This window comes from Palaemon carinicauda, chromosome 9 (genome assembly GCF_036898095.1).
Source record: "Palaemon carinicauda isolate YSFRI2023 chromosome 9, ASM3689809v2, whole genome shotgun sequence".
Lineage (NCBI taxonomy): Eukaryota > Metazoa > Arthropoda > Malacostraca > Decapoda > Palaemonidae > Palaemon > Palaemon carinicauda.
The window spans coordinates 136,567,468-136,593,590 of NC_090733.1; the positions used below are offsets into that span (position 1 = coordinate 136,567,468).

Below are 26,123 nucleotides of genomic sequence, written 5' to 3' on the forward strand. Positions count from 1 at the left end.
GGAAGTAGGTTGGCCAGGGCGCCAGCCACCCGTTGAGATACCGCTGCTCGGGAGATATTGGATCCCCTGACTGGCCGGAAGTAGGTTGGCCAGGGCGCCAGCCACCCGTTGAGATACCGCTGCTCGGGAGATATTGGATCCCCTGACTGGCCGGAAGTAGGTTGGCCAGGGCGCCAGCCACCCGTTGAGATACCGCTGCTCGGGAGTTATTGGATCCCCTGACTGGCCGGAAGTAGGTTGGCCAGGGCGCCAGCCACCCGTTGAGATACCGCTGCTAGAGAGTTATTGGATCCCCTGACTGGCCGGAAGTAGGTTGGCCAGGGCGCCAGCCACCCGTTGAGATACCGCTGCTCGGGAGATATTGGATCCCCTGACTGGCCGGAAGTAGGTTGGCCAGGGCGCCAGCCACCCGTTGAGATACCGCTGCTCGGGAGATATTGGATCCCCTGACTGGCCGGAAGTAGGTTGGCCAGGGCGCCAGCCACCCGTTGAGATACCGCTGCTCGGGAGATATTGGATCCCCTGACTGGCCGGAAGTAGGTTGGCCAGGGCGCCAGCCACCCGTTGAGATACCGCTGCTAGAGTGTTATTGGATCCCCTGACTGGCCAGTAGTAGGTTGGCCAGGGCGCCAGCCACCCGTTGAGATACCACTGCTAGAGAGTTATTGGATCCCTTGACTGGCCAGAAGTAGGTTGGCCAGGGCGCCAGCCACCCGTTGAGATACTCCTGCTAGAGTGTTATTGGTTGCCACCCGTTGAGATACTTCTGCTAGAGTGTTATTGGATCCCTTGACTGGCCAGTAGTAGGTTGGCAGGGCGCTAGCCACCCGTTGAGATAATAGGTTGGCCAGGGCGCCAGCCACCCGTTGAGATACTGCTGCTAGAGAGTTATTGGATCCCTTGACTGGCCGGAAGTAGGTTGGCCAGGGCGCCAGCCACCCGTTGAGATACTTCTGCTAGAGTGTTATTGGATCCCTTGACTGGCCAGAGGGTAGGTTGGCCAGGGCGCCAGCCACCCGTTGAGATACTACTGCTAGAGAGTTATTGGATCCCTTGACTGGCCAGAGGTAGGTTGGCCAGGGCGCCAGCCACCCGTTGAGATACTTCTGCTAGAGTGTTATTGGATCCCTTGACTGGCCACTAGTAGGTTGGCTAGGGCGCTAGCCACCCGTTGAGATAATAGGTTGGCCAGGGCGCCAGCCACCCGTTGAGATACTGCTGCTAGAGAGTTATTGGATCCCTTGACTGGCCACTAGTAGGTTGGCTAGGGCGCTAGCCACCCGTTGAGATAATAGGTTGGCCAGGGCGCCAGCACCCGTTGAGATACTTCTGCTAGAGTGTTATTGGATCCCTTGACTGGCCAGATGGAGGTTGGCCAGGGCGCCAGCCACCCGTTGAGATACTACTGCTAGAGAGTTATTGGATCCCTTGACTGGCCAGAGTAGGTTGGCCAGGGCGCCAGCCACCCGTTGAGATACTTCTGCTAGAGTGTTATTGGATCCCTTGACTGGCCAGAGGGAAGTTGGCCAGGGCGCCAGCCACCCGTTGAGATACTACTGCTAGAGAGTTATTGGATCCCTTGACTGGCCAGAGTAGGTTGGCTAGGGCGCTAGCCACCCGTTGAGATAATAGGTTGGCCAGGGCGCCAGCCACCCGTTGAGATACTACTGCTAGAGAGTTATTGGATCCCTTGACTGGCCACTAGTAGGTTGGCTAGGGCGCTAGCCACCCGTTGAGATAATAGGTTGGCCAGGGCGCCAGCCACCCGTTGAGATACTGCTGCTAGAGAGTTATTGGATCCCTTGACTGGCCACTAGTAGGTTGGCTAGGGCGCTAGCCACCCGTTGAGATAATAGGTTGGCCAGGGCGCCAGCCACCCGTTGAGATACTGCTGCTAGAGAGTTATTGGATCCCTTGACTGGCCACTAGTAGGTTGGCTAGGGCGCTAGCCACCCGTTGAGATAATAGGTTGGCCAGGGCGCCAGCCACCCGTTGAGATACTGCTGCTAGAGAGTTATTGGATCCCTTGACTGGCCACTAGTAGGTTGGCTAGGGCGCTAGCCACCCGTTGAGATAATAGGTTGGCCAGGGCGCCAGCCACCCGTTGAGATACTGCTGCTAGAGAGTTATTGGATCCCTTGACTGGCCACTAGTAGGTTGGCTAGGGCGCTAGCCACCCGTTGAGATAATAGGTTGGCCAGGGCGCCAGCCACCCGTTGAGATACTGCTGCTAGAGAGTTATTGGATCCCTTGACTGGCCACTAGTAGGTTGGCTAGGGCGCTAGCCACCCGTTGAGATAATAGGTTGGCCAGGGCGCCAGCCACCCGTTGAGATACTGCTGCTAGAGAGTTATTGGATCCCTTGACTGGCCACTAGTAGGTTGGCTAGGGCGCTAGCCACCCGTTGAGATAATAGGTTGGCCAGGGCGCCAGCCACCCGTTGAGATACTGCTGCTAGAGAGTTATTGGATCCCTTGACTGGCCACTAGTAGGTTGGCTAGGGCGCTAGCCACCCGTTGAGATAATAGGTTGGCCAGGGCGCCAGCGACCCGTTGAGATACTTCTGCTAGAGTGTTATTGGATCCCTTGACTGGCCAGATGGAGGTTGGCCAGGGCGCCAGCCACCCGTTGAGATACTACTGCCAGAGAGTTATTGGATCCCTTGACTGGCCAGAGGTAGGTTGGCCAGGGCGCCAGCCACCCGTTGAGATACTTCTGCTAGAGTGTTATTGGATCCCTTGACTGGCCAGAGGGAAGTTGGCCAGGGCGCCAGCCACCCGTTGAGATACTACTGCTAGAGAGTTATTGGATCCCTTGACTGGCCAGAGGTAGGTTGGCTAGGGCGCTAGCCACCCGTTGAGATAATAGGTTGGCCAGGGCGCCAGCCACCCGTTGAGATACTTCTGCTAGAGTGTTATTGGATCCCTTGACTGGCCAGAGGTAGGTTGGCCAGGGCGCCAGCCACCCGTTGAGATAATAGGTTGGCCAGGGCGCCAGCCACCCGTTGAGATACTACTGCCAGAGAGTTATTGGATCCCTTGACTGGCCAGAGGTAGGTTGGCCAGGGCGCCAGCCACCCGTTGAGATACTTCTGCTAGAGTGTTATTGGATCCCTTGACTGGCCAGAGGGAAGTTGGCCAGGGCGCCAGCCACCCGTTGAGATACTACTGCTAGAGTGTTATTGGATCCCTTGACTGGCCAGAGGTAGGTTGGCTAGGGCGCTAGCCACCCGTTGAGATAATAGGTTGGCCAGGGCGCCAGCGACCCGTTGAGATACTTCTGCTAGAGTGTTATTGGATCCCTTGACTGGCCAGAGGGAGGTTGGCCAGGGCGCCAGCCACCCGTTGAGATACTACTGCCAGAGAGTTATTGGATCCCTTGACTGGCCAGAGGTAGGTTGGCCAGGGCGCCAGCCACCCGTTGAGATACTTCTGCTAGAGTGTTATTGGATCCCTTGACTGGCCAGAGGGAAGTTGGCCAGGGCGCCAGCCACCCGTTGAGATACTACTGCTAGAGAGTTATTGGATCCCTTGACTGGCCAGAGGTAGGTTGGCTAGGGCGCTAGCCACCCGTTGAGATAATAGGTTGGCCAGGGCGCCAGCGACCCGTTGAGATACTTCTGCTAGAGTGTTATTGGATCCCTTGACTGGCCAGAGGGAGGTTGGCCAGGGCGCCAGCCACCCGTTGAGATACTACTGCCAGAGAGTTATTGGATCCCTTGACTGGCCAGAGGTAGGTTGGCCAGGGCGCTAGCCACCCGTTGAGATACTTCTGCTAGAGTGTTATTGGATCCCTTGACTGGCCAGAGGGAAGTTGGCCAGGGCGCCAGCCACCCGTTGAGATACTACTGCTAGAGAGTTATTGGATCCCTTGACTGGCCACTAGTAGGTTGGCTAGGGCGCTAGCCACCCGTTGAGATAATAGGTTGGCCAGGGCGCCAGCGACCCGTTGAGATACTTCTGCTAGAGTGTTATTGGATCCCTTGACTGGCCAGAGGGAGGTTGGCCAGGGCGCCAGCCACCCGTTGAGATACCACTGCCAGAGAGTTATTGGATCCCTTGACTGGCCAGAGGTAGGTTGGCCAGGGCGCCAGCCACCCGTTGAGATACTTCTGCTAGAGTGTTATTGGATCCCTTGACTGGCCAGAGGGAAGTTGGCCAGGGCGCCAGCCACCCGTTGAGATACTACTGCTAGAGAGTTATTGGATCCCTTGACTGGCCAGAGGTAGGTTGGCCAGGGCGCCAGCCACCCGTTGAGATACTTCTGCTAGAGTGTTATTGGATCCCTTGACTGGCCAGAGGGAAGTTGGCCAGGGCGCCAGCCACCCGTTGAGATACTGCTGCTAGAGAGTTATTGGATCCCTTGACTGGCCAGAGGTAGGTTGGCTAGGGCGCTAGCCACCCGTTGAGATAATAGGTTGGCCAGGGCGCCAGCGACCCGTTGAGATACTTCTGCTAGAGTGTTATTGGATCCCTTGACTGGCCAGAGGGAGGTTGGCCAGGGCGCCAGCCACCCGTTGAGATACTACTGCCAGAGAGTTATTGGATCCCTTGACTGGCCAGAGGTAGGTTGGCCAGGGCGCTAGCCACCCGTTGAGATACTTCTGCTAGAGTGTTATTGGATCCCTTGACTGGCCAGAGGGAAGTTGGCCAGGGCGCCAGCCACCCGTTGAGATACTACTGCTAGAGAGTTATTGGATCCCTTGACTGGCCACTAGTAGGTTGGCTAGGGCGCTAGCCACCCGTTGAGATAATAGGTTGGCCAGGGCGCCAGCGACCCGTTGAGATACTTCTGCTAGAGTGTTATTGGATCCCTTGACTGGCCAGAGGTAGGTTGGCCAGGGCGCCAGCCACCCGTTGAGATACTTCTGCTAGAGTGTTATTGGATCCCTTGACTGGCCAGAAGTAGGTTGGCCAGGGCGCCAGCCACCCGCTGAGATACTACTGCTAGAGAGTTATTGCATCCCTTGACTGGCCGGAAGTAGGTTGGCCAGGGCGCCAGCCACCCGCTGAGATACTACTGCTAGAGAGTTATTGGATCCCTTGACTGGCCGGAAGCAGGTTGGCCAGGACGTCAGCCACCCGTTGAGATACTTCTGCTAGAGAGTTATTGGATCCCTTGACTGGCCGGAAGTAGGTTGGCCAGGGCGCCAGCCACCCGCTGAGATACCACTGCTAGAGAGTTATTGGATCCCTTGACTGGCCGGAAGTAGGTTGGCCAGGGTGCCAGCCACCCGTTGAGATACCACTGCTAGAGTGTTATTGGATCCCTTGACTGGCCAGAAGTAGGTTGGCCAGGGCGCCAGCCACCCGTTGAGATACCACTGCTAGAGTGTTATTGGATCCCTTGACTGGCCAGAAGTAGGTTGGCCAGGGCGCCAGCCACCCGCTGAGATACCACTGCTAGAGAGTTATTGGATCCCTTGACTGGCCGGAAGTAGGTTGGCCAGGGTGCCAGCCACCCGTTGAGATACCACTGCTAGAGTGTTATTGGATCCCTTGACTGGCCAGAAGTAGGTTGGCCAGGGCGCCAGCCACCCGTTGAGATACCACTGCTAGAGTGTTATTGGATCCCTTGACTGGCCAGAAGTAGGTTGGCCAGGGCGCCAGCCACCCGCTGAGATACCACTGCTAGAGAGTTATTGGATCCCTTGACTGGCCGGAAGTAGGTTGGCCAGGGTGCCAGCCACCCGTTGAGATACCACTGCTAGAGTGTTATTGGATCCCTTGACTGGCCGGAAGTAGGTTGGCCAGGGCGCTAGCCACCCGTTGAGATAATAGGTTGGCCAGGGCGCTAGCCACCCGTTGAGATACTTCTGCTAGAGTGTTATTGGATCCCTTGACTGGCCGGAAGTAGGTTGGCCAGGGCGCTAGCCACCCGTTGAGATAATAGGTTGCCAGGGCGCTAGCCACCCGTTGAGATACTACTGCTAGAGAGTTATTGGATCCCTTGACTGGCCGGAAGTAGGTTGGCCAGGGCGCTAGCCACCCGTTGAGATAATAGGTTGGCCAGGGCGCTAGCCACCCGTTGAGATACCACTGCTAGAGTGTTATTGGATCCCTTGACTGGCCAGAAGTAGGTTGGCCAAGGCGCTAGCCACCCGTTGAGATACCACTGCTAGAGAGTTATTGGATCCCTTGACTGGCCGGAAGTAGGTTGGCCAGGGCGCTAGCCACCCGTCGAGATACCACTGCTAGAGTGTTATTGGATCCCTTGACTGGCCAGAAGTAGGTTGGCCAGGGCGCTAGCCACCCGTTGAGATACTTCTGCTAAAGTGTTATTGGATCCCATGACTGGCCAGTAGTAGGTTGGCTAGGGCGCTAGCCACCCGTTGAGATACTACTGCTAGAGAGTTATTGGATCCCTTGACTGACCAGAGGTAGGTTGGCTAGGGCGCTAGCCACCCGTTGAGATACCACTGCTAGAGTGTTATTTGATCCCTTGACTGGCCAGAAGTAGGTTGGCCAGGGCGCTAGCCACCCGTTGAGATAATAGGTTGGCCAGGGCGCTAGCCACCCGTTTAGATACTTCTGCTAAAGTGTTATTGGATCCCATGACTGGCCAGTAGTAGGTTGGCTAGGGCGCTAGCCACCCGTTGAGATAATAGGTTGGCCAGGGCGCCAGCCACCCGTTGAGATACTGCTGCTAGAGAGTTATTGGATCCCTTGACTGGCCGGAAGTAGGTTGGCCAGGGCGCCAGCGACCCGTTGAGATACTTCTGCTAGAGTGTTATTGGATCCCTTGACTGGCCAGAGGGAGGTTGGCCAGGGCGCCAGCCACCCATTGAGATACTTCTGCTAGACGCAGTGGTTCTTAACCTTTTTCAGTGCCCGTACCCCTTGATATGTCAGAAAATTTTCTCGTACCCCCATCCAATGTAAATACAATACAAATATAAGAAAAGGATCAGTGATACAAACCTTGCTGAGAAATTATTAGATTTTCAATTACAGAAGAAAGGTACTTTTTTTATTTCAAATGAAAGGTGTCAATTAGTAGGATACAATGAATAATAATGAATATTACTACATAGTGCACACCAACACATTTTTAGTGGCTCTTTTGTTGTTGTTTCTCATTAATGATATTGTTCAAACGAGGTTCTTTCCTTGAAAGTGCCAGACGCATGTCATCACTTGCATCCAAACGGTTTTTGGCTTTTGTTTTGATGTGTAGGAGCGTTGAAAAACCTGCCTCACATAAGTATGTAGTTGCAAATGGCACGAGGACCTCCAAAGCTCTCCTTGCTAACTGTGGTAATGCTTGGAGTTGTGCACACCAAAACATATCCAGTTGCATTTCAAACTCCATTCGGATTCTGTCATTGGTCTGCAACTCCTCAAGATCATCTTTCATGATATCATTATCATCCATGGAATCAAGGTTGAAAAGAAATGGATCAGGTATCCATCATTGTGCCACAGAACCTTCTTCAAGGTGAAAATACCCTTGGAAGGACTGAATCAGTTCTTGCAAATGTTCTTTTACTTCACTCAGGATGGGCAGCTCTTCTTCAGCACTAGCAGCCTCATCAAGAGAAGGGAAGTTTGTAAAATTTTCACTTTCAATGCGCTTTATCCACATTGGAAGTTTCTTGGTGAGGGCAGATAACTTTTCTCTGGCAGTTATCATATTCATCGCAGTTACTTGTATAGAGACATTCAGTTCATTGAGGTGCATGAATACATCTGCCAGATATGCCAGAGACAAAATGAACTCCCTGTTTTCAAAATTGTCAGCAATTTCACTGCCTTGATTTCTAAGAAATTGCATAATTTCTTCATGAAGTTCAAATACACGTGTAAGTACCCTGCCACGGGAAAGCCACCTCACTTCTGTTTGGTAAATAAGAACACTGTGCTCAGCTCCAATTTCTTCACAAAAAGATGCAAAAAGACGGTGATTCACTGCCCGTCCTCTGATGAAATTTACAGCAAGCACAACAACTGATAAAACAGTCTTCAATTTTTCTGGCAGCGTCTTTGTAGCAAGTGCATGACGATGCAACACACAGTGAGTGACAGTTACATGGGGAACCTCTTTTTTTCACTAGGGTGGCAAAGCCTGATTTATTTCCAAGCATGACAGGGGCTCCATCAGTGCAAATTGAACCACACATGTTGAGAGTCATTTCATGTTCCAAGAAGAACTCTTTCACAAGACTGAACAAATCAGTTGCTTTTGCAGTAGTTTTCAGAGGTTTACAAAATAAGAATTCTTCCACCACTTCTTTCTCCTTCACATACTGAACAAATGCCATCAACTGGCTGCAAAAACTAACGTCAGTTGACTCGTCCAGCTGAATACTCACTCTGACAGGACTAGCTTTCAGGTCTGCTATCACCTGCTGCAAGACATCTTGACTCATATCATGAATCCTTGAAAATAAATGTCATTTTACAGAGGTATCTGTTTAAGCTTCTTTTCAGCTTCTGTCCCTAACACTATTTTTGCCATTTCTAATGCAAAAGGTTTAACAAGCTCCTCTGCTATAGTGTGAGCTTTTTTCTTCTTTGCACATAAAAGGGCAACTTCATAAGATGCTTGCAACAAAGGTTTCTCAACTGGCACAAAACCTAGCTTTGACAGGGTACCACTACGATCAAATTGTTCCCGCTTGATCTTCAAGCTGTTTAAGTCATGTCCAGCATCTGTGCCTCCATGCCGATTGTTGAAGTGTTCATTTAGTCTTGATGGTTTGAGATTTGCATTTGCAAAGACTGTGCTGCAGAGGATGCACTGTGGTCGTTGAGTTCCATCTGCCTGAGTTTTACCAACTCAAGGGATTGTTTTGATCAACTCAGGCCATTGTTTGATCAATCCAGGTCATTTATTTACCAAAGGAATTTTTTACCAGTTCAAGCCATATTTTGACCAACTCGAGCCATGCTTTGACCAACACATATCAGTTTTTGACCAAGTCAGACCAGTTTTTGACCAACTTATCCCCGACCCCTCACCTGGTCAAGCCATCCCTAAGTCCACTATATTCCTCCTCATGCACATAACAGTACCTTCAAAATTATATATCTTTTATCAATTATACATCTATTCTTGACAATATTAGAGTTATACCACACTAAAAAAACATATTGTGACAAATAAAATAATCCACAAAATTACATTTCACAAATAAAAAATGTCACACTCACCAGTAATTCACCTCAATACTATCAACAACTCGAACACAAACAAAATGCAGACCCAATTCACACTGTTCACATTAACTCAACTACACACGGCACAGTGCACATGCAGCATGTTTCAGAGTCAGGAACAACGCGAACACGAACCGTACGAGACATCAAGAAAACGTATATGAAACCATGGAAAACATAAAAAATATGTTTACAGCACTAACTTGAAATAAAATAAATTTAGACAATTATAGAAAGAGAAATATTTGGAAAATACATTTTTTGCTTTCTCATGGTAAATATACAGTAGCTACCATTGCACTGGCTATCATGTCTCGTACCCCCAGGCTTAAGGTTTCGTACCCCTTGGGGGTACAGGTACCCCAGGTTAAGAACCACTGTGCTAGAGTGTTATTGGATCCCTTGACTGGCCAGTAGTAGATTGGCTAGGGCGCTAGCCACCCGTTGAGATACTGCTGCTAGAGAGTTATTGGATCCCTTGACTGGCCGGAAGTATGTTGGCCAGGGCGCCAGCGACCCGTTGAGATACTTCTGCTAGAGTGTTATTGGATCCCTTGACTGGCCAGAGGGAGGTTGGCCAGGGCGCCAGCCACCCGTTGAGATACTACTGCTAGAGAGTTATTGGATCCCTTGACTGGCCGGAGGTAGGTTGGCCAGGGCGCCAGCCACCCGTTGAAATACTTCTGCTAGAGTGTTATTGGATCCCTTGACTGGCCGGAAGTAGGTTGGCCAGGGCGCCAGCCACCCGCTGAGATACTACTGCTAGGGAGTTATTGGATCCCTTGACTGGCCGGAAGTAGGTTGGCCAGGGCGCCAGCCACCCGCTGAGATACTACTGCTAGGGAGTTATTGGATCCCTTGACTGGCCGGAAGTAGGTTGGCCAGGGCGCCAGCCACCCGCTGAGATACTTCTGCTAGGGAGTTATTGGATCCCTTGACTGGCCGGAAGTAGGTTGGCCAGGGCGCCAGCCACCCGCTGAGATACTTCTGCTAGGGAGTTATTGGATCCCTTGACTGGCCGGAAGTAGGTTGGCCAGGGCGCCAGCCACCCGCTGAGATACTTCTGCTAGGGAGTTATTGGATCCCTTGACTGGCCGGAAGTAGGTTGGCCAGGGCGCCAGCCACCCGCTGAGATACCACTGCTAGAGTGTTATTGGATCCCTTGACTGGCCGGAAGTAGGTTGGCCAGGGCGCCAGCCACCCGTTGAGATACCACTGCTAGAGTGTTATTGGATCCCTTGACTGGCCAGAAGTAGGTTGGCCAAGGCACTAGCCACCTGTTGAGATAATAGGTTGGCCAGGGCGCTAGCCACCCGTTGAGATACTTCTGTTAGAGTGTTATTGGATCCCTTGACTGGCCGGAAGTAGATTGGCCAGGGCGCTAGCCACCCGTTGAGATAATAGGTTGGCCAGGGCGCTAGCCACCCGTTGAGATACTTCTACTAAAGTGTTATTGGATCCCTTGACTGGCCGGAAGTAGGTTGGCCAGGGCGCTAGCCACCCGTTGAGATAATAGGTTGGCCAGGGCGCTAGCCACCCGTTGAGATACTTCTGCTAGAGTGTTATTGGATCCCTTGACTGGCCGGAAGTAGGTTGGCCAAGGCGCTAGCCACCCGTTGAGATAATAGGTTGGCCAGGGCACTAGCCACCCGTTGAGATACTACTGCTAGAGAGTTATTGGATCCCTTGACTGGCCGGAAGTAGGTTGGCCAGGGCGCTAGCCACCCGTTGAGATAATAGGTTGGCCAGGGCGCTAGCCACCCGTTGAGATACTTCTGCTAGAGTGTTATTGGATCCCTTGACTGGCCAGAAGTAGGTTGGCCAGGGCGCTAGCCACCCGTTGAGATACCACTGCTAGAGTGTTATTGGATCCCTTGACTGGCCAGAAGTAGGTTGGCCAGGGCGCTAGCCACCTGTTGAGATACCACTGCTAGAGTGTTATTGGATCCCTTTACTGGCCAGAAGTAGGTTGGCCAAGGCGCTAGCCACCCGTTGAGATACCACTGCTAGAGAGTTATTGGATCCCTTGACTGGCCGGAAGTAGGTTGGCCAGGGCGCTAGCCACCCGTTGAGATACCACTGCTAGAGTGTTATTGGATCCCTTGACTGGCCAGAAGTAGGTTGGCCAGGGCGCTAGCCACCCGTTGAGATAATAGGTTGGCCAGGGCGCTAGCCACCCGTTGAGATACTTCTGCTAAAGTGTTATTGGATCCCATGACTGGCCAGTAGTAGGTTGGCTAGGGCGCTAGCCACCCGTTGAGATACTACTGCTAGAGAGTTATTGGATCCCTTGACTGGCCAGAGGTAGGTTGGCTAGGGCGCTAGCCACCCGTTGAGATACCACTGCTAGAGTGTTATTGGATCCCTTGACTGGCCAGAAGTAGGTTGGCCAAGGCGCTAGCCACCCGTTGAGATACTTCTGCTAAAGTGTTATTGGATCCCATGACTGGCCAGTAGTAGGTTGGCTAGGGCGCTAGCCACCCGTTGAGATGCTACTGCTAGAGAGTTATTGGATCCCTTGACTGGCCAGAAGTAGGTTGGCCAGGGCGCTAGCCACCCGTTGAGATGCTACTGCTAGAGAGTTATTGGATCCCTTGACTGGCCAGAAGTAGGTTGGCCAAGGCGCTAGCCACCCGTTGAGATACTTCTGCTAAAGTGTTATTGGATCCCATGACTGGCCAGTAGTAGGTTGGCTAGGGCGCTAGCCACCCGTTGAGATGCTACTGCTAGAGAGTTATTGGATCCCTTGACTGGCCAGAAGTAGGTTGGCTAGGGCGCTAGCCACCCGTTGAGATGCTACTGCTAGAGAGTTATTGGATCCCTTGACTGGCCAGAGGTAGGTTGGCCAGGGCGCTAGCCACCCGTTGAGATACTTCTGCTAGAGTGTTATTGGATTCCTTGACTGGCCAGAGGTAGGTTGGCCATGGCGCTAGCCACCCGTTGAGATACTTCTGCTAGAGTGTTATTGGATCCCTTGACTGGCCAGAAGTAGGTTGGCCAGGGCGCTAGCCACCCGTTGAGATAATAGGTTGGCCAGGGCGCTAGCCACCCGTTGAGATACTTCTGCTAGAGTGTTATTGGATCCCTTGACTGGCCAGAAGTAAGTTGGCCAGGGCGCTAGCCACCCGTTGAGATAATAGGTTGGCCAGGGCGCTAGTCACCCGTTGAGATACCACTGCTAGAGTGTTATTGGATCCCTTGACTGGCCAGAAGTAGGTTGGCCAAGGCGCTAGCCACCCGTTATTGGATCCCTTGACTGGCCAGAAGTAGGTTGGCCAGGGCGCTAGCCACCCGTTGAGATACTTCTGCTAGAGTGTTATTGGATCCCTTGACTGGCCGTAAGTAGGTTGGCCAGGGCGCTAGCCACCCGTTGAGATACCGCTGCTAGAGAGTTATTGGATCCCTTGACTGGCCGTAAGTAGGTTGGCCAGGGCGCTAGCCACCCGTTGAGATACCGCTGCTAGAGAGTTATTGGATCCCTTGACTGGCCGTAAGTAGGTTGGCCAGGGCGCTAGCCACCCGTTTAGATACCGCTGCTAGAGAGTTATTGGATCCCTTGACTGGCCGTAAGTAGGTTGGCCAGGGCGCTAGCCACCCGTTGAGATACCGCTGCTAGAGAGTTATTGGATCCCTTGACTGGCCGTAAGTAGGTTGGCCAGGGCGCTAGCCACCCGTTGAGATACCGCTGCTAGAGAGTTATTGGATCCCTTGACTGGCCGTAAGTAGGTTGGCCAGGGCGCCAGCCACCCGTTGAGATACCGCTGCTAGAGTGTTATTGGATCCCTTGACTGGCCGGAAGTAGGTTGGCCAGGGCGCCAGCCACCCGTTGAGATACCGCTGCTAGAGTGTTATTGGATCCCTTGACTGGCCGGAAGTAGGTTGGCCAGGGCGCCAGCCACCCGTTGAGATACCGCTGCTAGAGTGTTATTGGATCCCTTGACTGGCCGGAAGTAGGTTGGCCAGGGCGCCAGCCACCCGTTGAGATACCGCTGCTAGAGAGTTATTGGATCCCCTGACTGGCCGGAAGTAGGTTGGCCAGGGCGCCAGCCACCCGTTGAGATACCGCTGCTAGAGAGTTATTGGATCCCCTGACTGGCCGGAAGTAGGTTGGCCAGGGCGCCAGCCACCCGTTGAGATACCGCTGCTAGAGAGTTATTGGATCCCCTGACTGGCCGGAAGTAGGTTGGCCAGGGCGCCAGCCACCCGTTGAGATACCGCTGCTAGAGAGATATTGGATCCCCTGACTGGCCGGAAGTAGGTTGGCCAGGGCGCCAGCCACCCGTTGAGATACCGCTGCTAGAGAGTTATTGGATCCCCTGACTGGCCAGAAGTAGGTTGGCCAGGGCGCCAGCCACCCGTTGAGATACTCCTGCTAGAGTGTTATTGGTTGCCACCCATTGAGATACTTCTGCTAGAGAGTTATTGGATCCCTTGACTGGCCGGAAGTAGGTTGGCCAGGGCGCTAGCCACCCGTTGAGATACTTCTGCTAGAGTGTTATTGGATCCCTTGACTGGCCGGAAGTAGGTTGGCCAGGACGCCAGCCACCCGTTGAGATACTTCTGCTAGAGAGTTATTGGATCCCTTGACTGGCCGGAAGTAGGTTGGCCAGGGCGCTAACCACCCGTTGAGATACTACTGCTAGAGAGTTATTGGATCCCTTGACTGGCCAGAGGTAGGTTGGCCAGGGCGCTAGCCACCCGTTGAGATACTTTTGCTAGAGTGTTATTGGATTCCTTGACTGGCCAGAGGTAGGTTGGCCAGGGCGCTAGCCACCCGTTGAGATACCACTGCTAGAGTGTTATTGGATCCCTTGACTGGCCAGAGGTAGGTTGGCCAGGGCGCTAGCCACCCGTTGAGATACCACTGCTAGAGTGTTATTGGATCCCTTGACTGGCCAGAAGTAGGTTGGCCAGGGCGCTAGCCACCCGTTGAGATACTTCTGCTAGAGTGTTATTGGATCCCTTGACTGGCCGGAAGTAGGTTGGCCAGGACGCCAGCCACCCGTTGAGATACTTCTGCTAGAGAGTTATTGGATCCCTTGACTGGCCGGAAGTAGGTTGGCCAGGGCGCTAACCACCCGTTGAGATACTACTGCTAGAGAGTTATTGGATCCCTTGACTGGCCAGAGGTAGGTTGGCCAGGGCGCTAGCCACCCGTTGAGATACTTTTGCTAGAGTGTTATTGGATTCCTTGACTGGCCAGAGGTAGGTTGGCCAGGGCGCTAGCCACCCGTTTAGATACCACTGCTAGAGTGTTATTGGATCCCTTGACTGGCCAGAGGTAGGTTGGCCAGGGCGCTAGCCACCCGTTGAGATACCACTGCTAGAGTGTTATTGGATCCCTTGACTGGCCAGAAGTAGGTTGGCCAGGGCGCTAGCCACCCGTTGAGATCATAGGTTGGCCAGGGCGCTAGCCACCCGTTGAGATACTTCTGCTAGAGTGTTATTGGATCCCTTGACTGGCCAGAAGTATGTTGGCCAGGGCGCTAGCCACCCGTTGAGATACCACTGCTAGAGTGTTATTGGATCCCTTGACTGGCCAGAAGTAGGTTGGCCAAGGCGCTAGCCACCCGTTGAGATACTTCTGCTAAAGTTTTATTGGATCCCTTGACTGGCCAGAAGTAGGTTGGCCAGGGCGCTAGCCACCCGTTGAGATACTACTGCTAGAGAGTTATTGGATCCCTTGACTGGCCATAAGTAGGTTGGCCAGGGCGCTAGGCACCCGTTGAGATACTTCTGCTAGAGTGTTATTGGATCCCTTGACTGGCCAAAAGTAGGTTGGCCAGGGCGCTAGCCACCCGTTGAGATACCACTGCTAGAGTGTTATTGGATCCCTTGACTTGCCAGAAGTAGGTTGGCCAAGGCGCTAGCCACCCGTTGAGATACCACTGCTAGAGTGTTATTGGATCCCTTGATTGGCCAAAAGTAGGTTGGCCAGGGTGCTAGCCACCCGTTGAGATACCACTGCTAGAGTGTTATTGGATCCCTTGACTGGCCAGAAGTAGGTTGGCCAAGGCGCTAGCCACCCGTTGAGATACTTCTGCTAAAGTTTTATTGGATCCCTTGACTGGCCAGAAGTAGGTTGGCCAGGGCGCTAGCCACCCGTTGAGATACTTCTGCTAGAGAGTTATTGGATCCCTTGACTGGCCGGAAGTAGGTTGGCCAGGGCGCTAGCCACCCGTTGAGATACTTCTGCTAGAGAGTTATTGGATCCCTTGACTGGCCAGAGGTAGGTTGGCCAGGGCGCTAGCCACCCGTTGAGATACTTCTGCTAGAGAGTTATTGGATCCCTTGACTGGCCGTAAGTAGGTTGGCCAGGGCGCTAGCCACCCGTTGAGATACCGCTGCTAGAGAGTTATTGGATCCCTTGACTGGCCGTAAGTAGGTTGGCCAGGGCGCTAGCCACCCGTTGAGATACCGCTGCTAGAGTGTTATTGGATCCCTTGACTGGCCGTAAGTAGGTAGGCCAGGGCGCCAGCCACCCGTTGAGATACCGCTGCTAGAGTGTTATTGGATCCCTTGACTGGCCGGAAGTAGGTTGGCCAGGGCGCCAGCCACCCGTTGAGATACCGCTGCTAGAGTGTTATTGGATCCCTTGACTGGCCGGAAGTAGGTTGGCCAGGGCGCCAGCCACCCGTTGAGATACCGCTGCTAGAGTGTTATTGGATCCCTTGACTGGCCGGAAGTAGGTTGGCCAGGGCGCCAGCCACCCGTTGAGATACCGCTGCTAGAGTGTTATTGGATCCCTTGACTGGCCGGAAGTAGGTTGGCCAGGGCGCCAGCCACCCGTTGAGATACCGCTGCTAGAGAGTTATTGGATCCCCTGACTGGCCGGAAGTAGGTTGGCCAGGGCGCCAGCCACCCGTTGAGATACCGCTGCTAGAGAGTTATTGGATCCCCTGACTGGCCGGAAGTAGGTTGGCCAGGGCGCCAGCCACCCGTTGAGATACCGCTGCTAGAGAGTTATTGGATCCCCTGACTGGCTGGAAGTAGGTTGGCCAGGGCGCCAGCCACCCGTTGAGATACCGCTGCTAGAGAGTTATTGGATCCCCTGACTGGCCGGAAGTAGGTTGGCCAGGGCGCCAGCCACCCGTTGAGATACCGCTGCTAGAGAGATATTGGATCCCCTGACTGGCCGGAAGTAGGTTGGCCAGGGCGCCAGCCACCCGTTGAGATACCGCTGCTAGAGAGTTATTGGATCCCCTGACTGGCCAGAAGTAGGTTGGCCAGGGCGCCAGCCACCCGTTGAGATACCGCTGCTAGAGAGTTATTGGATCCCCTGACTGGCCAGAAGTAGGTTGGCCAGGGCGCCAGCCACCCGTTGAGATACCGCTGCTAGAGAGTTATTGGATCCCCTGACTGGCCAGAAGTAGGTTGGCCAGGGCGCCAGCCACCCGTTGAGATACCGCTGCTAGAGAGTTATTGGATCCCCTGACTGGCCAGAAGTAGGTTGGCCAGGGCGCCAGCCACCCGTTGAGATACTCCTGCTAGAGTGTTATTGGTTGCCACCCATTGAGATACTTCTGCTAGAGAGTTATTGGATCCCCTGACTGGCCGGAAGTAGGTTGGCCAGGGCGCTAGCCACCCGTTGAGATACTTCTGCTAGAGTGTTATTGGATCCCTTGACTGGCCGGAAGTAGGTTGGCCAGGACGCCAGCCACCCGTTGAGATACTTCTGCTAGAGAGTTATTGGATCCCTTGACTGGCCGGAAGTAGGTTGGCCAGGGCGCTAACCACCCGTTGAGATACTACTGCTAGAGAGTTATTGGATCCCTTGACTGACCAGAGGTAGGTTGGCCAGGGCGCTAGCCACCCGTTGAGATACTTTTGCTAGAGTGTTATTGGATTCCTTGACTGGCCAGAGGTAGGTTGGCCAGGGCGCTAGCCACCCGTTGAGATACCACTGCTAGAGTGTTATTGGATCCCTTGACTGGCCAGAGGTAGGTTGGCCAGGGCGCTAGCCACCCGTTGAGATACCACTGCTAGAGTGTTATTGGATCCCTTGACTGGCCAGAAGTAGGTTGGCCAGGGCGCTAGCCACCCGTTGAGATACTTCTGCTAGAGTGTTATTGGATCCCTTGACTGGCCGGAAGTAGGTTGGCCAGGACGCCAGCCACCCGTTGAGATACTTCTGCTAGAGAGTTATTGGATCCCTTGACTGGCCGGAAGTAGGTTGGCCAGGGCGCTAACCACCCGTTGAGATACTACTGCTAGAGAGTTATTGGATCCCTTGACTGGCCAGAGGTAGGTTGGCCAGGGCGCTAGCCACCCGTTGAGATACTTTTGCTAGAGTGTTATTGGATTCCTTGACTGGCCAGAGGTAGGTTGGCCAGGGCGCTAGCCACCCGTTTAGATACCACTGCTAGAGTGTTATTGGATCCCTTGACTGGCCAGAGGTAGGTTGGCCAGGGCGCTAGCCACCCGTTGAGATACCACTGCTAGAGTGTTATTGGATCCCTTGACTGGCCAGAAGTAGGTTGGCCAGGGCGCTAGCCACCCGTTGAGATCATAGGTTGGCCAGGGCGCTAGCCACCCGTTGAGATACTTCTGCTAGAGTGTTATTGGATCCCTTGACTGGCCAGAAGTATGTTGGCCAGGGCGCTAGCCACCCGTTGAGATACCACTGCTAGAGTGTTATTGGATCCCTTGACTGGCCAGAAGTAGGTTGGCCAAGGCTCTAGCCACCCGTTGAGATACTTCTGCTAAAGTTTTATTGGATCCCCTGACTGGCCAGAAGTAGGTTGGCCAGGGCGCTAGCCACCCGTTGAGATACTACTGCTAGAGAGTTATTGGATCCCTTGACTGGCCATAAGTAGGTTGGCCAGGGCGCTAGGCACCCGTTGAGATACTTCTGCTAGAGTGTTATTGGATCCCTTGACTGGCCAAAAGTAGGTTGGCCAGGGCGCTAGCCACCCGTTGAGATACCACTGCTAGAGTGTTATTGGATCCCTTGACTTGCCAGAAGTAGGTTGGCCAAGGCGCTAGCCACCCGTTGAGATACCACTGCTAGAGTGTTATTGGATCCCTTGATTGGCCAAAAGTAGGTTGGCCAGGGCGCTAGCCACCCGTTGAGATACCACTGCTAGAGTGTTATTGGATCCCTTGACTGGCCAGAAGTAGGTTGGCCAAGGCGCTAGCCACCCGTTGAGATACTTCTGCTAAAGTTTTATTGGATCCCTTGACTGGCCAGAAGTAGGTTGGCCAGGGCGCTAGCCACCCGTTGAGATACTTCTGCTAGAGAGTTATTGGATCCCTTGACTGGCCGGAATTAGGTTGGCCAGGGCGCTAGCCACCCGTTGAGATACTTCTGCTAGAGAGTTATTGGATCCCTTGACTGGCCAGAGGTAGGTTGGCCAGGGCGCTAGCCACCCGTTGAGATACTTCTGCTAGAGAGTTATTGGATCCCTTGACTGGCCAGAGGTAGGTTGGCCAGGGCGCTAGCCACCCGTTGAGATACTACTGCTAGAGAGTTATTGGATCCCTTGACTGGCCGGAAGTAGGTTGGCCAGGGCGCTAGCCACCCGTTGAGATACTTCTGCTAGAGTGTTATTGGTTGCCACCCGTTGAGATACTTCTGCTAGAGTGTTATTGGATCCCTTGACTGGCCGGAAGTAGGTTGGCCAGGGCGCTAGCCACCCGTTGAGATACTTCTGCTAGAGTGTTATTGGATCCCTTGACTGGCCGGAAGTAGGTTGGCCAGGGCGCTAGCCACCCGTTGAGATACTCCTGCTAGAGTGTTATTGGTTGCCACCCGTTGAGATACTTCTGCTAGAGTGTTATTGGATCCCTTGACTGGCCGTAAGTAGGTTGGCCAGGGCGCTAGCCACCCGTTGAGATACTCCTGCTAGAGTGTTATTGGTTGCCACCCGTTGAGATACTTCTGCTATAGTGTTATTGGATCCCTTGACTGGCCGGAAGTAGGTTGGCCAGGACGCCAGCCACCCGTTGAGATACTTCTGCTAGAGAGTTATTGGATCCCTTGACTGGCCGGAAGTAGGTTGGCCAGGGCGCTAACCACCCGTTGAGATACTACTGCTAGAGAGTTATTGGATCCCTTGACTGGCCAGAGGTAGGTTGGCCAGGGCGCTAGCCACCCGTTGAGATACTTTTGCTAGAGTGTTATTGGATTCCTTGACTGGCCAGAGGTAGGTTGGCCAGGGCGCTAGCCACCCGTTGAGATACCACTGCTAGAGTGTTATTGGATCCCTTGACTGGCCAGAGGTAGGTTGGCCAGGGCGCTAGCCACCCGTTGAAATACCACTGCTAGAGTGTTATTGGATCCCTTGACTGGCCAGAAGTAGGTTGGCCAGGGCGCTAGCCACCCGTTGAGATCATAGGTTGGCCAGGGCGCTAGCCACCCGTTGAGATACTTCTGCTAGAGTGTTATTGGATCCCTTGACTGGCCAGAAGTATGTTGGCCAGGGCGCTAGCCACCCGTTGAGATACCACTGCTAGAGTGTTATTGGATCCCTTGACTGGCCAGAAGTAGGTTGGCCAGGGCGCTAGCCACCCGTTGAGATACCACTGCTAGAGTGTTATTGGATCCCTTGACTTGCCAGAAGTAGGTTGGCCAAGGCGCTAGCCACCCGTTGAGATACCACTGCTAGAGTGTTATTGGATCCCTTGATTGGCCAAAAGTAGGTTGGCCAGGGCGCTAGCCACCCGTTGAGATACCACTGCTAGAGTGTTATTGGATCCCTTGACTTGCCAGAAATAGGTTGGCCAAGGCGCTAGCCACCCGTTGAGATACCACTGCTAGAGTGTTATTGGATCCCTTGACTGGCCAAAAGTAGGTTGGCCAGGGCGCTAGCCACCCGTTGAGATACCACTGCTAGAGTGTTATTGGATCCCTTGATTGGCCAGAAGTAGGTTGGCTAGGGCGCTAGCCACCCGTTGAGATACTACTGCTAGAGAGTTATTGGATCCCTTGACTGGCCAGAAGTAGGTTGGCCAATGCGCTAGCCACCCGTTGAGATACCACTGCTAGAGTGTTATTGGATCCCTTGACTGGCCAGAAGTAGGTTGGCCAAGGCGCTAGCCACCCGTTGAGATACCACTGCTAGAGAGTTATTGAATCCCTTGACTGGCCGGAAGTAGGTTGGCTAGGGCGCTAGCCACCCGTTGAGATACCACTGCTAGAGTGTTATTGGATCCCTTGACTGGCCAGAGGTAGGTTGGCCAGGGCGCTAGCCACCCGTTGAGATACTACTGCTAGAGAGTTATTGGATCCCTTGACTGGCCAGAGGTAGGTTGGCCAAGGCGCTAGCCACCCGTTGAGATACTTCTGCTAGAGAGTTATTGGATCCCTTGACTGGCCAGAAGTAGGTTGGCTAGGGCGCTAGCCACCCGTTGAGATACTTCTGCTAGAGAGTTATTGAATCCCTTGACTGGCCAGAAGTAGGTTGGCTAGGGCGCTAGCCACCCGTTGAGATACCACTGCTAGAGTGTTATTGGATCCCTTGACTGGCCAGAAGTAGGTTGGCTAGGGCGCTAGCCACCCGTTGAGATACCACTGCTAGAGAGTTATTGGATCCCTTGACTGGCCAGAGGTAGGTTGGCTAGGGCGCTAGCCACCCGTTGAGATACTTCTGCTAGAGAGTTATTGGATCCCTTGACTGGCCAGAAGTAGGTTGGCCAGGGCGCTAGCCACCCGTTGAGATACCACTGCTAGAGTGTTATTGGATCCCTTGACTGGCCAGAAGTAGGTTGGCCAGGGCGCTAGCCACCCGTTGAGATACCACTGCTAGAGTGTTATTGGATCCCTTGACTGGCCAGAAGTAGGTTGGCTAGGGCGCTAGCCACCCGTTGAGATACCACTGCTAGAGTGTTATTGGATCCCTTGACTGGCCAGAAGTAGGTTGGCTAGGGCGCTAGCCACCCGTTGAGATACCACTGCTAGAGAGTTATTGGATCCCTTGACTGGCCAGAGGTAGGTTGGCTAGGGCGCTAGCCACCCGTTGAGATACTTCTGCTAGAGAGTTATTGGATCCCTTGACTGGCCAGAGGTAGGTTGGCCAGGGCGCCACCCACCCGTTGAGATACTACTGCTAGAGAGTTATTGGATCCCTTGACTGGCCAGAGGTAGGTTGGCCAGGGCGCCACCCACCCGTTGAGATACTACTGCTAGAGAGTTATTGGATCCCTTGACTGGCCAGAGGTAGGTTGGCCAGGGCGCCAGCCACCCGTTGAGATACTTCTGCTAGAGTGTTATTGGATCCCTTGACTGGCCAGAGGTAGGTTGGCCAAGGCGCTATCCACCCGTTGAGATACTTCTGCTAGAGTGTTATTGGATCCCTTGACTGGCCAGAAGTAGGTTGGCCAGCCAGAAGTAGGTTGGCCAGGGCGCTAGCCACCCGTTGAGATACTTCTGCTAGAGAGTTATTGGTTGCCACCCGTTGAGATACTACTGCTAGAGAGTTATTGGATCCCTTGACTGGCCAGAAGTAGGTTGGCCAGCCAGAAGTAGGTTGGCCAGGGCGCTAGCCACCCGTTGAGATACTTCTGCTAGAGTGGTTTTGGTTGCCACCCGTTGAGATACTTCTGCTAGAGTGGTTTTGGTTGCCACCCGTTGAGATACTTCTGCTAGAGTGTTATTTGATTCCTTGACTGGCCAGAGGTAGGTTGGCTAGGGCGCTAGCCACCCATTGAGATACTACTGCTAGAGAGTTATTGGATCCCTTGACTGGCCAGAAGTAGGTTGGCCAGCCAGAAGTAGGTTGGCCAGGGCGCTAGCCCCCCTTTGAAATACTTCTGCTAGAGTGGTTTTGGTTGCCACCCGTTGAGATACTACTGCTAGAGAGTTATTGGATCCCTTGACTGGCCAGAGGTAGGTTGGCCAGGGCGCTAGCCACCCGTTGAGATACTTCTGCTAGAGTGTTATTGGATTCCTTGACTGGCCAGAGGTAGGTTGGCCAGGGCGCTAGCCACCCGTTGAGATACCACTGCTAGAGTGTTATTGGATCCCTTGACTGGCCAGAAGTAGGTTGGCCAGGGCGCTAGCCACCCGTTGAGATAATAGGTTGGCCAGGGCGCTAGCCACCCGTTGAGATACCACTGCTAGAGTGTTATTGGATCCCTTGACTGGCAAGAGGTAGGTTGGCCAGGGCGCTAGCCACCCGTTGAGATACCACTGCTAGAGTGTTATTGGATCCCTTGACTGGCCAGAGGTAGGTTGGCTAGGGCGCTAGCCACCCGTTGAGATACCACTGCTAGAGTGTTATTGGATCCCTTGACTGGCCAGAGGTAGGTTGGCCAGGGCGCTAGCCACCCGTTGAGATACCACTGCTAGAGTGTTATTGGATCCCTTGACTGGCCAGAGGTAGGTTGGCCAGGGCGCTAGGCACCCGTTGAGATACCACTGCTAGAGTGTTATTGGATCCCTTGACTGGCCAGAGGTAGGTTGGCCAGGGCGCTAGCCACCCGTTGAGATACCTCTGCTAGAGTGTTATTGGATCCCTTGACTGGCCAGAGGTAGGTTGGCCAGGGCGCTAGGCACCCGTTGAGATACCACTGCTAGAGTGTTATTGGATCCCTTGACTGGCCAGAGGTAGGTTGGCCAGGGCGCTGGCCACCCGTTGAGATACTACTGCTAGAGAGTTATTGGATCCCCTGACTGGCCAGAAGTAGGTTGGCCAGGGCGCTAGCCACCCGTTGAGATACTACTGCTAGAGAGTTATTGGATCCCCTGACTGGCCAGTAGTAGGTTGGCCAGGGCACTAGCCACCCGTTAAGGTACTACTGCCGGAGAGTTATTGGATTCTTTGACTGGCCAGGCAGTAGTACATTGGATCTTCCTCTCTGGTTATAGCTCATTTTTTCTTTGCCTACACATATACTGAATAGTCTAGCCAGCCACCCGTTGAGATACTTCTGCTAGAGTGTTATTGGATCCCTTGACTGGCCAGTAGTAGGTTGGCCAGGGCGCTAGCCACCCGTTGAGATACTACTGCTAGAGAGAGAGGTTGGCTAGGGCGCTAGCCACCCGTTGAGATACTTCTGCTAGAGTGTTATTGGATCCCCTGACTGGCCAGTAGTAGGCTGCTAGAGAGTTATTGGATCCCCTGACTGGCCAGAAGTAGGTTGGCCAGGGCGCTAGCCACCCGTTGAGATACTACTGCTAGAGAGTTATTGGATCCCCTGACTGGCCAGAAGTAGGTTGGCCAGGGCGCTAGCCACCCGTTGAGATACTACTGCCGGAGAGTTATTGGATTCTTTGACTGGGCAGGCAGTAGTACATTGGATCTTCCTCTCTGGTTATAGCTCATTTTTTCTTTGCCTACACATACACTGAATAGTCTAGCCAGCCACCCGTTGAGATACTACTGCTAGAGAGTTATTGGATTCTTTGACTGGCCAGGCACACTCGGGCACACTGTTCTATCTTACAGTATTTCTCTTCCTCTTGTTTTGTTAAAGTTTTTATAGTTTATATAGGAGATATTTAGTTTAATGTTACTGTTTTTAAGATATTTTTTTTCCTTGTTTCCTTTCCTTACTGGGCTATTTTCCCTGTTGGAGCCCCCAGAGCTTATTGCATCCTGCTTTTCCAACTGGGGTTATAGCTTAGCAATTAATAATAATAATAATAATAATAATAATAATAATAATAATAATAATACTTTTTAAAACTGTAAATGCCTGGAAACATAATATATTCCAGGATTTTGACCTTTTATATAGGGCATTTTTTTACGGTATACTGTTAAAAACCGTAATTTTAATCAGAAATTCTCCGTGAAATTATACTGTTCTCAGCGGTATTTCGTAAAATACAGGCGACTGTAATTTCACCCTACTTTGTCATTATCTTTTACGTATTGGTGACTAATATCACTCCTTAACGTTAATATATCCGTTTTTAAGGGGGGTGGGGGGGGGGGTCGGCTAGATAATGCGTTTTTTTAAGGACAAAACTTACACATTCTTACCACTTAATCAGTTGACTTAGACATCAAACTGCATAGGATTTTTGCCTCTGATCTTCGGTTAAAACAGTAAATGCCTGGCAACATTTATTCCAGGATTTTGACCGTTTTCACTGAAAATTTTTAAGCTACATTTAAGCCTATTTGATTGTCGATAGACATCTGGCTTCACCGCGAAATATAAACAACAACAACTTACTTTACTTACTTTGATGGTTGCTTTTCCGGTCCCATACAGCAGGGGAACCCCACTCTCCGCAGGACCTCCACTGTCGTTTTACCTTATTCGTTCAGAGTATTTAACGTTTCAAGTCACATATTGTTCATTTACTGTTAAATCGTCACTGTCAAAAGACTCATGAAATAAGAGTCTTCAGTTTCCTCTTGAAAGCCTTAATGTCTTCAATCATTCGAATGTTTCGTGGGAGCTTATCATATAGTCTTGGGGCCTCATATTTAAAGGCTCTGGAGCTCAAAGTGGACATGAAGCTAGGTTCCAACAGTTTGAAGCCATCTGTAACAACAAAAATCATAATTTGATGGCTAATTAAATTATCGTATTAATAGTGATGCAGATAATCCACATGATGATACAAGTATGAAATTTGTCAGAATACTGAAAAAGACTATCTACCCGAAATTCCCTTGGGTGGCCATTTTCCAAGATGGCGTCCATATGACGTTTATCGTAAAAAGAATTAGTAGGTTCTTAGCCATAAAGCAGTATAATCCTATTTAAGGTTTAAAGGCCGCCCATGAATGGCAGAGGCAAGGGACAGTGACATTGCCCTGTCAAGCAGGACAATGCCCTAGAGTGACTATATTAACTATGATCAGCCTCCAAGCCCCCTTTTCACCCAAGCTAGGATCACGGAGGGCAAGGCAATGGCTGCTGATGACTCAGCAGATAGACCTATAGGCTCCCCAGACACCCCCCCCCCACCCCATCCTAAGCCACAATGATTTTAAGGATGCAGCGACCAAAGGAACTAACGAGTTTGAGCGGGACTCGAACCCAGTCTGGTGATCACCAAGCGAAGACGCTACCACCAGGCCACCGCAGCCATTTTTTCAAGATAGTGCTATTTAAGCATGATTTGTAAATTAATATATTTTTCTTGGTACATAATTCTCTGTATTACTTAATTTATATAAGTGTTTATAGTTTTTTTATTCATATATACTATTTAAAAATATGTATATGAGTAAAACATATACCGTAGTCAATTCTTTTTAGTGAGGCAGATTTGCACCGACTCGCAGGGGTGCCCTTTTAGCTCGGAAAAGTTTCCTTACAGCTGATTGGTTGGAAGTATATTTTCCCGACCAATCAGCTATTAGGAAACTTTTCCGAGCTAAAAGGGCACCCCCTGCGAGTCGGTGCAAATCTGCCTCACTAAAAAGAATTGACTATGGCTCATCATTGTGTCCAAACTTCAGAATTGTGATAATAAATATATTAGCCACTATTCTCCTGTGTTGTTGAACAATGTTTTAAGGTTAAAGGTGTCTAATTTCAGTTCTAGTTTCATTAGAATAGATCCTCACCAGAACGTCAGCTGGGCAAGCCCAATCCCCCATTGTGGTGCAAACCACAGCAGTGGCATCCCCAGTAAACAGCTTGAATTCACAGTCCCGGTCTGGGATTGATCTGCTGCCATATGAATGCCAGGCGAACACGTTACTACAGTACTAACCTGTCCCTTGCCTCTGCCATTCATGAGCGGCCTTTAAACCTTAAACATGGCCAGCCACAGAGTGCAGTAAAGTTTAATTTTGTCTTAATAAATGTGAACCTTCCTTCTTGCACACACACTTAGTCATTTTCCTGCAGGGTTTTCTATCATCTATTCGTGCTGGATCAAATTAGATTGACATAGCAATAAAATTATGTAACAATTGTACATTTTTCAAAGGTTAATATATCCAGTAGAATCCGGTTTCTTCGAAGATAAGCAATGTAATTGTTCAGTGACTACTTTCCTCTTGGTAAGGGTAGAAGAGAAACTTTAGCTATGGTAAGCAGCTCTTTTAGGCTATG

The 26,123-nt window shown here is 52.1% G+C and overlaps 1 pseudogene; it reads right to left on the reverse strand.

Annotated features, from left to right (window-relative positions):
- Positions 1–7,050: 7,050 nt before the first annotated feature.
- The window catches only part of LOC137646647 (protein FAM200C-like), a 36,571-nt pseudogene continuing 17,498 nt past the window's right edge, over positions 7,051–26,123 (reverse strand).